Raw genomic sequence first — 14,522 nt, forward strand, 5'->3', positions numbered from 1 at the left:
AGAAGTTTATTGACCAGGGCAATCTTAGGAATGTTATAGTGGCTTTAGGTACAAAAGGGACAGCTTTGACTTTTTCATTCAAATTATCAACACTCCAGTAATAAAAAAGTCTTTGGGGAAAGCACTGCAGAGATCTCACCAAACTTTTAAAAAAACATTTTAAACTTACACAAGTAATTCAAGCTCTTGATTTAAAAAAAATTTTTTTCATAGTATGGGAGGATATGAAAGTGTTAGTCACTCAGTCCTGTCTGACTCTTTGTGACCCCATGGACTGCAGCCCACCAAGCTCCTCTGTCCATAGAATTCTCCAGGCAGTACTGGAGTGGGTTGCCATTTCCTTCTCTAGGGAGGATATGAAGTGAAAAGTAAAGACCTTACCTGCTGAACTTATTCAAGATAACCATCAATGGTTTCTCCATGAACATTTCCAGACATTTCTATGTATTAATGAAGTTTATATATGTTCCCCCACACGGATGAGATCATAATACATATACATGCTTTGTAACTTGTTTTTTCCTCCTCACAATTATCTTGGATATCTTTCCACAGCAGTACAGACAGATCTACCTCATTGTTTCTCAGTTGCTTCATGGAATTTCATAGTGTGGGTATACCTATACTATGCTCTTTTATTTTAAAAAATTCATTTATTTTTGGCTGTGCTGGGGCCTTGTTGCTGTGCCGACTTTTCTCCAGTTGAGGCGAGCAGGGGGTACTCTAGTGGTGGCGCACAGGCTTCTCATTGTAGTAGCTTCTCCTTGTGGAACATGAGCTTCAGGGTGCATGGGCTTAGTCGTTGTGGTGCTCGGGGTTAGTTGCCCCATGGCATGTAGAATCGTCCCAGACCAGGGATCGAATCCTTGTCCCCTGCGTTGACAGATAGATTCTTAATCACTGGACCCCCAGGGAGGTCCCAATGCTAGACTCTTTGTAGACAGTTTGACTTGGACCTATGAGTGAATACTTACTGAACCAGTTGGTTGCACTTTACTGATTTGTGTTCTATGGTTCAACCTGTGATTTTACATGAAGTGATTTCCCCTCTTCAGGAATGTTGCCTTTACATGTGGGACTGTTTTAAATTAGAAATATTAGAGGCCAAAATTTTTTGGAGGAATGGTGTGAGTCTAGTCATGGATCATCAGCTGGACATAATGTAGTGATTTGCACCCGGCTGTGTGTTTTAAATTCTTTGCTTAGTTAAATGAGACGTGTTCTGTCCCAGATAGGTGGGGAAAACAAATAGCCTTTAGTGGATGTTGTCTAAGGCATTGACTGGAGGCTTCCTCTGAAGTTGAATGAGTGTCTTCTCCCCTAATTTTCTACCTCACAAGTTCCAAGAATCAAGTTATGAATGCAGTAATGGACTTGGAAAATGTTGTCAGCACGTGAAAATGAGGACTTAGGTTTCTTGTGTAACAGCTTGGCTAACAAAGGAGGTTTGTGCCTCATGAACTTTAGGGCCCTTGCTGGGAGTGGCAGTGTGATGAATGAAGCAAAGCAATTTTCTAGGAGCATTTCAGGGCAGTGATGGGGAAAATCAGTTGTCTTCTCAGGCTAACAGAAACCTAATTTTAGTTACATCCATCTTCAATAGAATCTGTGCAAATTGAGTGGTAAAAATTTTCATTTCCATCAAAAGTAGGAACATTATAGGTCTTTTAAACTCAGAGCTCTTTAGATTAATTCTCTCAACACTTCAAAGTTCTGATTTGCCCAAGTATGGAAGAGATGTCATTCTAATAAATTGTGAAGTGCCAACGAGTTTTGTTTCAAATTTCTTACACCGTAATTTTCCTCCTTGGTGTTAGTCATTTGAATTGTTATACAATGCTTAATACTTGGAGGCCATTATTAGTAACACCCAGCTTACGTATTGTCCAAGTCTTCTTCAGTAGATTCTTGGGAGACATAGGTATCCAGCGATTTCTGGGGCTCTTGTGCACTGTTAGAGATCCTCTAGACCTGTGCTGTTCAAAATGGTAGCCACTAGCTGCATGTGACTGTTTAAAGTTAAACAAAATTTAGAATATAACTGCTCAGTTGCACTCCTCAATAAATGCTCTTGGTAAGCACCTCCAGCTGGTATCTACCACTTTGGACTGCACAGACATAGGGCATTTGCATCCAGTGGCACTACTCTAAATGTTGGCTAATTGTGTATTCCCTGTGAACCAAGAGTCATTTTTACATTTCTAAAGAATTATAAAAATGAAAACTGGAAGAGTATGAGACAGAGACTGAATGTGGCCCACAAAACCTAACGTATTAACTGTCTAGCCTTTTACATGAAAAGTTCGCTGGCATTTGAACCCGTGTCCACTTCTCTTGATAACATTTCAGTTTTCTGATCAAGTTAGATTAGGGGTTTCCCTAAGCCACCAGACGATTGTGAATCTATTAAGCAAATTAGGCAAGTTTGGAACAGAGTTTCTTATTATAGACAGAACACAAGTGAGATGAGATTCAAAATAGGTAAAATTTTTTGTACTATAAATGACCGACTTTAAACAAACAGCTTTGTGAATAATACCTACAGTGTAACAGAACATCATTCTGATTTTATACACTATTTTGTGTCTTTTAAGTACTGTGTTATCTTACTCTGAAAGAAATGGAATGAATATGAATACATTTCAGCAGATGTGTTTGACCTTTCAACAAAGAATTTACCATGAAGATTTTTAACTATTCAATTTATCTTTGACTGTCAAATTATTTCAGTCAATTTCTCCTAGGAAAAATGAAGCAAAAAGATGCTTATGCTGGTTTTTCTCAACATCTGAGAGAATCTTCCCTTGCCAAATGTTACTCTAACAATTTCTCATTAAATATAAAGCTTATGAAATCTGTCTATAAAATGAGCATGTGGCATTTCTGTGGTAAATTAGAGTCAACTTGTTGCTTTCAGGGTAGGACATTCATGGAGGAACTTTATGATTAAATTTATGAAACACCCCCCTCCCAGATTTCTTCTAAGTCTTCAATGTCATCCTCTTTGTCATTCTTTGCGAAATCATCTCTAAGTCTTCTTGCTCTTCTAATTCTTCCATATCACTTTTAAGTGTGCCCGCCAAAACTTTACCACCCTCTTGTCTTGTTGGCATTAATGCTATACTCTTTATTACCTGTGACAGTAATCTCCTTGAAGTCATACACTGCTGTCTTTCATAAGGCACACAAATAACATTTACCCTTTTGAATCACCCAATCTCCAGTAAGAGATTCCATGATATTTCTTACATAATCAAGGATGTACCTCTTCTAAAGCTGGAAGTTACCAAATTTGAGATCTTTGTTCACAGCACTTTATGATGCCAGTGAAAGTATAGCAGAGTCATATACCTTGAGCTTGTATTTTACACTCCAATTGAAAAGTCAGAAGAATTAAGTGGAAGGAGCATCACCTTAACTTAGAGTTGCAAACTATAGTCATTAAGGACAACCTTGCACATTGTTCATGAAGGGGAGAACTGAAATTCCAGCTTTTTAGAAATTAGATACGTCTCTGTTTCTGGCATAAAGTATTTATAAAACCAGTCCAAAAAAACATTGCCCTATATCTGAGGTTTTTTTTTATTAGCATATCAGTATTTGGAAGGGAGTTCTTTTTATGTCCAGAGGCTCTCAGATTAATAGGGCAAACATAATTTTTCCATAAAGTCTGCACAGTTACTACCCAGTAGATAAGTCAGCCTGATCTTAAACTCTGTAGACTCTATAAGGATATGTGAGCATCTGAGTTTTTTACCACTCAGTTCCCAATACTTACATAATCTGGACATGCTATGCTATGCTAAGTCACTTCAGTCGTGTCCGACTCTGTGCGACCCCATAGACAGCAGCCCACCAGGCTCCCCCATCCCTGGGATTCTCCAGGCAAGAACACTGGAGTGGGTTGCCATTTCCTTCTCCAATGCATGAAAGTGAAAAGTGAAAGTGAAGTCGCTCAGTCGAGTCTGACTCTTAGCGACCCCATGGACTGCAGCCTACCAGGCTGCTCCGTCCATGGGATTTTCCAAGCAAGAGTACTGGAGTGGGGTGCCATTGCCTTCTCCGAATTTGGACATGACAAATATCTAATTGTCTAATAGGAGCTTACCTTTTCTCTGTCATGATTTATGTTTATAAAGGCATTTTCTTTAGTGTAAGTCAATTTTATCTATGTTCAACAACTTCTTGTTATGACTTACTAATCCTTCCTGTTTATGAACCCTTTACATTTCTCCTAAATCACATTGTGATCATGAGTTCCATTTTCCAGTATCATTCTCAGTGCCTTATCAGCTTTCATTAAAGTTCTTTTTTCCTCTCTCTGTGTACTGAAGAATGTTTTGATAAAAGCTGGTGGACTTTTTCTGTTAACATTACTATACGCCTCTGGATATGTGATGAAACTATTCATTTCACAGATCTGAGCCAGCCCCAAGACAGATATTCCATCCATCCTTTATTCCAAATTTGTGGAAGCTTTTAGTCCTTTCTAGTTTCCAATAGTGTTATTTTTATTATGTAAACGAGTACCACTAGCGAATGTCAGAGTCATGGTGAGATACAGGTAGTGAGTGGACTGCTAGGCTCACTCAGTAGCTGAATGACTTTGCTCCTTCAGTGTGTTGAGAGTAGTTCCTCAACAAAATTGCAAGTAAACACCAGTGTTATATTGACTTTCATGTTTTCATGGTTGATAAGTCACAGGTATTAAAAGACTTGAATTTAGATACTACAACTCATACATTTATGAGTTGTTCAGAATAACTTGTTTTCCTCTTTAAATACAAAGTATAGAAAAATTCAGGTTTTCTTGTAATGGCATTATTTAGCCTTGTGTTTAAGGCAGCAGTCTCATTTTCTCTGGAATTTTTGTGGCACTGTTAGAAGGAAATAAATGGTTTTTGGCCACAGATGAGATCTAATGATTATTTTCTTTAGTTAAGAATTCTACCATTAGAAATTACATTGGATTCTGTTTTCATTGTTCACCACCATTGTGTAAATTGAGTGTATGCCAGTATAGGTTGTTCCCACCTACAGTAGCTTTGGTGCAGAGGAGATCCCCTTATATTCCAGTTTGCATGATTAACCTTGTGAGGATTATGGATCCTTCCATACAGGAACTACCCCTGTACTTTATTTAGGTCAAGAATGAAGCTGGTTTTGCAGAAATTAACAAGTAAATCTTAAAATTTACATGGAAATACAAGAGACCCAGAAGAGCTAAATAATCTTGAAAAAGAACAAAAGTGAAGTCTCACACTTCTCAGTCTCAAAACTTAGTACAGAACTACAAATAATCAAGAGGTATAGTACTGGCATAAGGTTAGCTATATCGATCACTGGAATAGAACTGAAAGTCCAGAAATAAATCCTCACATTTATAGTCAGTTTTTGACAAGGGTGCCAGATCATTCAGTGGGGAAAACTACATGGTCTCTTTAACAAATAGTACTGGGAAAATGGGATATCCACATGCAAAAACCCCAAATTAAACCCCCTACCTTGCACCATATACAAATGTTAATTCAAAAATGGATTATGGACCTAAACATAAGAGCTAAAACTATAATACTTTTAGAAGAAAACATAGGCATAAATCTTTGTTGCCTTAGACTAGGCAGTGTTTCTTAGATATGATACCAAAAGCATAAACAGAAAAAGAAAATAATAAATTGGAGTTTTATGTTTCAAAGATACCATCAAGAAAATAAAAAGATAGCCCACAGAATGAGAGAAGACTTTTGCAAATCATTTCTGTATTGTTTGATATCCAGAATATATAAAGACTTCTTACAGCACAACAATAAAAAACTGTCCCATTTTTAAAGTGGGCAAAGGATTTAATCAACATTTCTCCAAAGAAGATACACAAGTGGCCAATAAGCCGATGCAAACATGCTAAACATCATTAATCATTAGGGAAATGCAAATCACAACCATGAGATGCTACTTCACACCCACTAAGATGACTATAATAAAAAGATGAACAGTAACATGTGTTGGTGAGGATATGGAAAAATTGGAACCCTTTTGCATTGTTGATGAGACTGTAAAAATTGTTCAACCATTATGGAAAACAGTATGGTGGTTCCTAAAAATAAAAATAGAATTAACTGCATGACCCAGCAATTCCAGTTCTGGGCAAATACCCCAAAGAATTGAAAGCAAGGACTAGAAGAGATATTTGTACATACATGTTCATAGCAGCATTATTTGTAATTGCCAAAAGGTGGGAACAACCTGAGTGTCTATTGATGGATGAATGGATAAACAAAATGAGTATTCTTAGAGTGGAATATTATTTAGCCTTTAAAAGGAAGGAACTTTTGATACATACTACAACACAAATGAGCTTGAGGACATGTTAAGTGAGATAAATGAGTCACAAAAAGAAAAATATGTGCAATTCTACTTATATAAGGTGCCCACTTATATGAAAACAAAAACAAGACATAAACTCCTTTCAAGGTACTGATGAATCTGATTAGGATGGCAAGACAAATGTGTACAAGAGAGCATGTAGTAAGTGCCACTGTCATACCAAGAGTTCACTGAGTGAGAGGTCATAGTGGACTGGAGGTGGTTGGGTAGAGTCTTGTTTAGAAAGTGACAGAGTGGTCAGATTCATAGAGACAGAAAGGAGAACTGTGATTGCCAGAAGCTGGGGGAGGGGAGAATGGGAGGTTATTATTTAGATGGGGATTTAATTAATTGTAATTTATTCAGTTTTACTCAAAAAAGGTCTGGACACTGGTTGCACAACAACATGAATATACTTAATGCCACTGAAATGTAAAAATGGGTAGGATAGTTAAATGTATGTTATCAGTATTTTACCACAATTTAAGGGGTGAATTGTATGGTATGTGGACTGTATATCAATTTTAAAATGAATTGTATGAGAAAAAGAAGAAAACACAGAAATGAAACCAGTCGAGGAAGCCCAAAAGGATGTAAAGAAGTCCATTTCAGGCCTACTCTTAACTGAACGGTCTTTTTTGATGTGTTGTTGGTGCTTAAACAACTCAGGTTCAAACTATGTGTAACTACTTATACTGTCAGTTAGTTTGTTTTCAGTAAATATGTACTATAGTACTGCATACCCTGTAAAGGCTTCCCGGGTAGCACTAGTGGTAAGGAACCCTCCTACCAAGGCAGGAGACTCAAGCGATGTGGGTTCGATCGCTGGGTCTGGAAGATCCCCTGGAAAAGGGAATGGCAACCCACTCCAATATTCTTGCCTGGGAAACCCCATGGACAGAGGAGCCTGGCAGGCTACAGTCACTGGGGTCACAAAAAAGAGTTGGACATGACTGAGCATGCACACTGTATAGTACTACATAACCCATGGCTGGTTGAATGCAGATACGGAACTACAGATACTGATGGCCGGATGTGAAGTTGTACACAGATTTTTGACCCTAACCCCTACATTGTTGAAAGTTCAACTGCATCTCGATTTTGTATTCCACTTTCTTCAATTCATCAATGAATCCAGCCTCTACTCTTCCCTTCATTCTTTCCCAAAGTAGATTTGAAATAGCCTGATCATCCTTGGTATTTATTTTAATATCCAGACCCTACCAAGGGTTCACATCTATTTCTTGGGATTTAGATATTATCATAATAAATAAACTGTGACCAGCTGTGAAAAGGAGTGTTCTCAAGTTTGGTTGTCAACAACAAGGCATAAACTCCTCTTAAGGTGCTTATAATCTGATTAGGACGGCAAGGCAGATGTGTACAAGAGAGCATGCACAAAGTGCCACTTGACTACCACAGGGATTCAAAAGTGAGAGATCATAGTGGCCTGAAGGTGGTTGGGTAGAGTCTTTTTTTAAAAATGACATTTAACTGGAGTGAAAGAAACACTGTATATCATCTTTGGCAAATTGGTTTCCCTCTCACTGTGAGATTTCATGTAAAATGTAGCATTCCATGCAGCAGTTACTGTTTGATTAACCTGCACAGATCCTTTTTTCTCATATCATTTCCCATGCTTGCAGTGTGCTGGTATAGTAAAAAGGCATCAAGGACAGGGAAGCCTGGAGCGCTGCAGTCCACCAGGTCGCAGAGAGTCACACACGACTTAGCAACTCAACAACAAAATATTTGCCTTATTTGTCCAGCAGTCACACAGTTAGGGAGGCAGAATAACCTTACATATAATTTGGCCACCAAACCATGTAGCAGCCTCTCCGGGTTTACCCTGTTAAGCCTGTGAAGTGGCAACAAAGAGAGAGGAAAGTAGTCACTGTCAAGCATTTCTGGAGTGAGCTGAGTTTGACCTGTACCTAGGCAATGATTTTGATTATTTCTGCTTTCTATGCTGAATGGATTTACTACCCATCAGAGTCTCAAAGATCCTAATTTTTAAAAAAAATACTGATTTTTTTCCTGTTTTTAAAAGTCTACATGTTAAATGTTAACCTCCTTGTGACATGCAGTGATGAATTCTGAATTTTCATTAGGCACAGCTCATTGTTGAAGCCCTGAAGCAGTTGGTTACTATTGCAGCTAATTCTTATTTAAATAAACAAACAGGAGTCCTTCGAAAAGATTAGCCAGAACAGTTTTAAAAATTCACAGCAGCACTGATGTGTATCAGCTCTAGTTTGGCAGACTGTGACCCAGGGCTGTGCAGTGTTTTATTACTCTCAGCTACATAAGGACACATCCTTATAGCACCACTTTTGTAGCAGATATTTTTATAACTCTACAAAATGATTAGACTGACGTAGAGCAATTCTCTAAATTCATAGGTATTAAAATATTCTGGCAGCTGTCTCCTTTTTGCCTTTAAGTTGAGACATCATGATGAGATAAGACTGCACCAGGACTGATCGGTACATGAATGAAGTTAGGCTTGGGATTCTTACATTATTGACAAGTCTTTGTCACGATAAATTGTGGAAATCTTGGAGGAAGGATTCCCATTATAGTAATTCCAATTCAATTCCAGTAATATTGTTAGGTTTTTTTTTGTTGTTGTTGTTCTTTTATTTTCTGAAACCTCTTTACTTCAAAATGCATTCCGTATAATCTGATAGGAAGGAAAAATGTGTAAATTCTAACTAAGACAACTTAGCTTGTGCTCAGAAACATACAGTATCTTTATCTGGGAGTTTCAGGTATTGATCAGAGTTCAGAGAGTGTTTGGGAGAACCTGGATGGGAGAAACCTGCTGATAAATTGGTATTGGGGTACAGTTACATGGGAGAGAGACTCTTCTGTTCTCAAAATAGGCTTCTAGGGATCCTGAACTATAGGTTATAGTCTTCCAAGGGAAACTGGGAGTCTGGGAAGGTCTCAGATTATGAGTTCAGAAACTCTGACCTCCCTTCCCCAAAGTACTCTCTACTTGCTTCCAAGTGTCTCAGATTCTTCTAAATGGGGACAGTTTACAATCAAAAGATTGACTGAGAAATGTATGAGACTTTAATGGCGTGTGATTTTCGGTACAACATTTTGGAAAGCTGTTAGGCAGTGTCTACTAAGGCTGATTATACTTAATAGCCTATAACTTAGTAATTCCAGTGCTAGATATATATCCCAGAAATTGTATAACAAAAGATGCATATGAAAATACTCAGAATGATTCATAATAGACCCAAATTAGAACAGTCCAAATATTCTGTGATGATAGAATTAGTAGATAAATTAGAGTATATTTCTAGGATACTACGTGCTGTGTGTGCTTAGTCACTCAGTTGTGTCTGACTCTTTGTGATCCAATGGACTGTATTCCGCCAGGCTCCTCTGTCCATGGGAATTCTCCAGGCAAGAGTACTGGAGCGGGTTGCCATGCCCTCCTCCAGGGGATCTTTCCAACCCAGGGATAGAACCCCCGTCTCCCACATTGCAGGCTGATTCTTTACCATCTGAGCCACTGGGGAAGCCCAGAAATACTGGAGTGGGTAGCCTATCCCTTCTCCAGGGGATCTTCCTGACCCAGGAATCGAACTGGGATCTCCTGCCTTTCAGGCAGATTCTTTACCAGCCAAGCTACCCCAGAAGCCCTGTAGGATACTACACAGCTTTGAAAATGAACAAACTATCGCTGTATGAAGCAACATGAATGAGTCTCAGAAACTTCAGTTCAGTTCAGTCACTCAGTCGTGTCCGACTCTTCGCAACCCCATGGACCACAGCACACCAGGCCTCCCTGTCCATCACCAACTCCTGGAGTCTACTCAAACTCATGTCCGTTGAGTCAGTGATGCCATCCAACCATCTCATCCTCTGTCGTCCCCTTCTCCTCCTGCCTTTAATCTTTCCCAGCATCAGGGTCTTTTCAAATGAGTCAACTGTTTGCATCAGGTGGCCAAAGTATTGGAGTTTCAGCTTCAGCATCAGTCCTTCCAATGAACACTCAGGACTGATCTCCTCTAGGATGGACTGGTTGGATCTCCTTGCAGGCCAAGGGACTCTCAAGAGTCTTCTCCAACACCACAGTTCAAAAGCATCAATTCTTTGGCACTCGGCTTTCTTTATCGTCCAACTCTCATATCCATACATGACTACTGGAACAACCATAGCCTTGACGAGACGGACCTTTGTTGGCAAAGTAATATCTCTGCTTTTTAATACACTGTCTAGGTTGGTGGTCATAACTTTCCTACCAAAGAGTAAGCGTCTTAATTTCATGGCTCAGTCATCATCTGCAGTGATTTTGGAGCCCCAAAAAGTAAAATCAGCCACTGTTTCCACTGTTTCCCCATCTATTTGCCATGAAGTGATGGGACCAAATGCCATGATCTTAGTTTTCTGAATGTTGAGCTTTAAGCCAACTTTTTCACTTTCATCAAGAGTCTCTTTAAATCTTCTTCACTTTCTGCCATAAGGGTGGTATCATCTGCATATCTGAGGTTATTGATATTTCTCCTGGCAATCTTGATTCCAGCTTGTGCTTCTTCCAGCCCAGCGTTTCGCATGACTCTGCATATAAGTTAAATAAGCAGGGTAACAATATACAGCCTTGATGTACTCCTTTCCCTATTTGGAACCAGTCTGTTGTTCCATGTCCAGTTCTAACTATTGCTTCCTGACCTGCATACAGGTTTCTCAAGAGGCAGGTCAGGTGGTCTGGTATGCCCATCTCTTTCAGAATTTTCCACAATTTGTTGTGATCCACACAGTCAAAGGCTTTTGGCATAGTCAATAAAGCAGATGTTTTTCTGGAACTCTCTTGCTTTTTCGATGATCCAGTGATTGTTGGCAATTTGATCTCTGGTTCCTCTGCCTTTTCTAAAACCAGCTTGAACATCTGGAACTTCACAGTTCACGTATTGCCGATGTCTTGTCTGGAGAATTTTGAGCATTACTTTACTAGCATGTGAGATGAGTGTAATTGTGCGGTAGTTTGAGCATTCTTTGGCATCAGAAACTTAACCTTGAGTAAATAAAACTTGACACAAAACAATATATATTATACTATGTCATTTATATAAAGTTCAAAAACAAGCAAAGATAATCAATGGCGATATAAATAAAAATAATTGTTGCATTTGGGTTATAGTGGTGGCTGGAATGGGCATGAGGAGAGTCTTCTGGGGTGCTGGCAATAGTTCTCTATATATTCATAGATGTATGTGGTTCCTATACAGATGTGTTCATTTTGTGAAATTCCTCATATGTATACTTAAGATTTGTTCTTTTTTCTATGTATATGTTATACTTAAAATTTTCTTAATTTAAAATTAGTAAGATAAAAATTGAAGCTAATTCACTCAAGTCTTATTGCCAGTCTATCCTTAAATGGAAATGATAGCTCTCACAGCCATATGGTTTCATATGGGAAGCTCATGAAAGAGTATCAAGCATTAGTAGTTTTCCAGTCAGGTAGGAAAGAGGATGTTGAAGAGGAAGGGAACCAACCCCCTATATTTCAAAGTATTGCTTAGAGCAGGCCTTATATATTGGATGAGAGTAATAGCAATTGTTTCCTGGGGTATCTTTGTCAGGGTAGCTGTGAATGTATACAACTTTTTATGCCTTAAAAGTTTACTTTAAACATAAACATCCTTAGTTAAATTTTTTGGTCCCAGAGAGCCATTAAATTAGGTATCACTGTAATAGAGAGTGGTGATGAATGTGGTTCAGTAGATGGCAGTATTCCCTTTAAAGTTTTTAGTTAAAATGTGGGTACATAGGGGATAACTCTTGGAAACTTTTTTAGTAGGACTGATAAAGGGTCACATGTTGGGACAAACATCAAAAAGAACGTTTTAATATTTTTTCTATATGTGTTTCATGTATTACTATTTTGAATGAACCAACAACATTTAGAGTCCATAAATCTAGAAGACATATTTTCCCACCTAAAGCACTAGAATAATAGCTTGCAATAAGATGTTGCTTAATATACTAATTCTTTTTGGGGGTGATATTGACAGAATATTCAGGAAGGATTTGAGCCTGTCTTTGTTCTGTCTTATATTTGGAAATGCATCTATGTCAGGAGTGAGATAACATACTGCTTTGGACAGAGATGTCAGTGAAATTTATTGGTGAGGAAATTAGGTTGTACGTGAGCATAAATTAAAAGAAAAATTAAAGTGATTGACCAATCTGTTTGTGTTGATAATTTAATACAAATAGAATGCTATTTGAGTAGTTCTTTTTTCATTTTGAAATTTCCTTAACATTGTAGTGCCTGAAGAAAGCATCGGGGTTTAGGAAATCTTGTGATATTACAGGGGGTTTTGTTGTAAGGAATTTGACATGGAACAGAGTGATATGCCAGAGAAGTCAGAGTTATCTGCCAGAGGACAAAACATGCCTGTGGTGTAGAATGGGAGACCATTTGGAGTCAGAAGTATTCAAGTCTTGGCTTTGCTTGTATTAGCTATTGACCTTGAGTAAATCACTTACCTGCCTAGTTTTTCCTTTTTCTCATCCATGCCATATAGGTGGTAAATAGCTGCTTTGTCTTCCATATAGGTTGTTAAGTGGGTCAAGTAGGAGCATTGACTTTTCAAGGGTGCTGTATTAATGGATTCAACAGATGGGTTGTTTTTAGATTCTTCAATTAACTTTTTGTTTTCTCAGGTTTTCTGCCTAGAGTCATCAGGTACCTACTGAGAAACATTGATAATCATAGTTTTACCAGGTATATGAATACCTAATAATAGATACTATGCTAAATGCTTTAAGTGCATAGTTTCCAAAGCCTGACAACTGGACTTGATTAAGTTGGACCATGACCTCATTTTATAGTCCACAGATGTCTAGGATAGCCCAAGAGCTGTGACTCAAATTCTCCGACTCTGTAGCAGTTCTTACAAACATGCCTGCCATGATGCATTTTTTGCTTTTCTCCAAGTATGATAGAAGTCCGAGCCATACACAGTATTTTTATGTATTGGACAGTTCAAATAAAGACATTGGACCTTTAAAGAAAATTTTATTATGTTTCACTTTAGAATTATTAACAGAATCCTATTGCATACAATTATTTATTTGAGAGTGGGGAGAGCTAGTACTTTTGACTTGACCTTGTGTTTCATCTCTAGCCAAAGCACATGCAAGTCATTTCTTGGTGGTTCAAACTCGAGGAGAGGAACATCAACACAATCTGAAGAGTGTTAATATTGAATTGAGGGTATATTGATTTTCTTTACAAATAGTTCTCCTAATTATATTTTAGTTTAATATTACAACTGGTTTACCTTTTTCTTTTTTGTGTATTGGTGGTGGGGTGGGCAGGGGGGAGTTTCCCATTGTAATTGTAGTAGTTATTAACATCTTGAATGGAGATGACATTTTCTGGAGAATATGTTTAATAGCTAAATATATACTAAATATATTTTTGCTATTCCTGTCAAGTAGAAACAAATAAATATATATGAAATTTTTAAATTTATTAATGTGTTTATATTTCAAAGATATTATTAATGAAAAATGATCTTTTAAAATTTTCTCATAAAAATACAAAAGTTACTTATGTTTTGGCCACTTTCTAATTTAGTTTATAAGTTGCCACTTCTGTTTTTTTAATTAATTTAAAATTTTAGAGCAGTTTTAGATATGAAAATCGTAAAAGAGAGTTCCCATTAACCCATACCTAGTTTCCCCTATTATGGTTATTGTGGTACATTTGTTACAAGTAATGAACTTTCCTTTTTCACTTTTCCCCATACTTTAATTCAGATTTCCCTAGTTTTCCCCTAATATTTTTCTGTTCCAAGGTCTCCTCTAGGATGTCATAATTACATTTTGTCATATCTCTTCATTGGTTCCTCTTGGCTATGACAGTTTCTCAGATTTTTTGTTGTTGATGACCTTGGCAGTTTTAAGGAATACTGGTCAGGTACATTTTAGAATGTCTGTCAGTCAGAATTTGATATTCTCATGATTATGGTTTGCCTTTCACTTCATAGAGCAGATTATGTGGGGAGGTTGCTCTTAATCATAGTGAACTATGTGAAGAAAGCAGAGCAGGATTTGAAAATATTGGGTGTGGATAACCCATAGAAAGATAGCATTAACAGCCTTCTTCATTGGCATTGAAACACTGG

General features: G+C 37.7%; 1 protein-coding gene across 10 annotated transcripts in view; it reads left to right on the forward strand.

Moving 5' to 3' along the window:
- LIN52 (lin-52 DREAM MuvB core complex component) overlaps nt 1-14,522 on the forward strand; it is a 113,045-nt gene that overhangs the window by 50,061 nt on the left and 48,462 nt on the right. The gene's annotated exons all lie outside the window — the stretch shown is intronic.

The sequence above is a fragment of the Bos indicus genome, chromosome 10 (genome assembly GCF_029378745.1).
Source record: "Bos indicus isolate NIAB-ARS_2022 breed Sahiwal x Tharparkar chromosome 10, NIAB-ARS_B.indTharparkar_mat_pri_1.0, whole genome shotgun sequence".
Lineage (NCBI taxonomy): Eukaryota > Metazoa > Chordata > Mammalia > Artiodactyla > Bovidae > Bos > Bos indicus.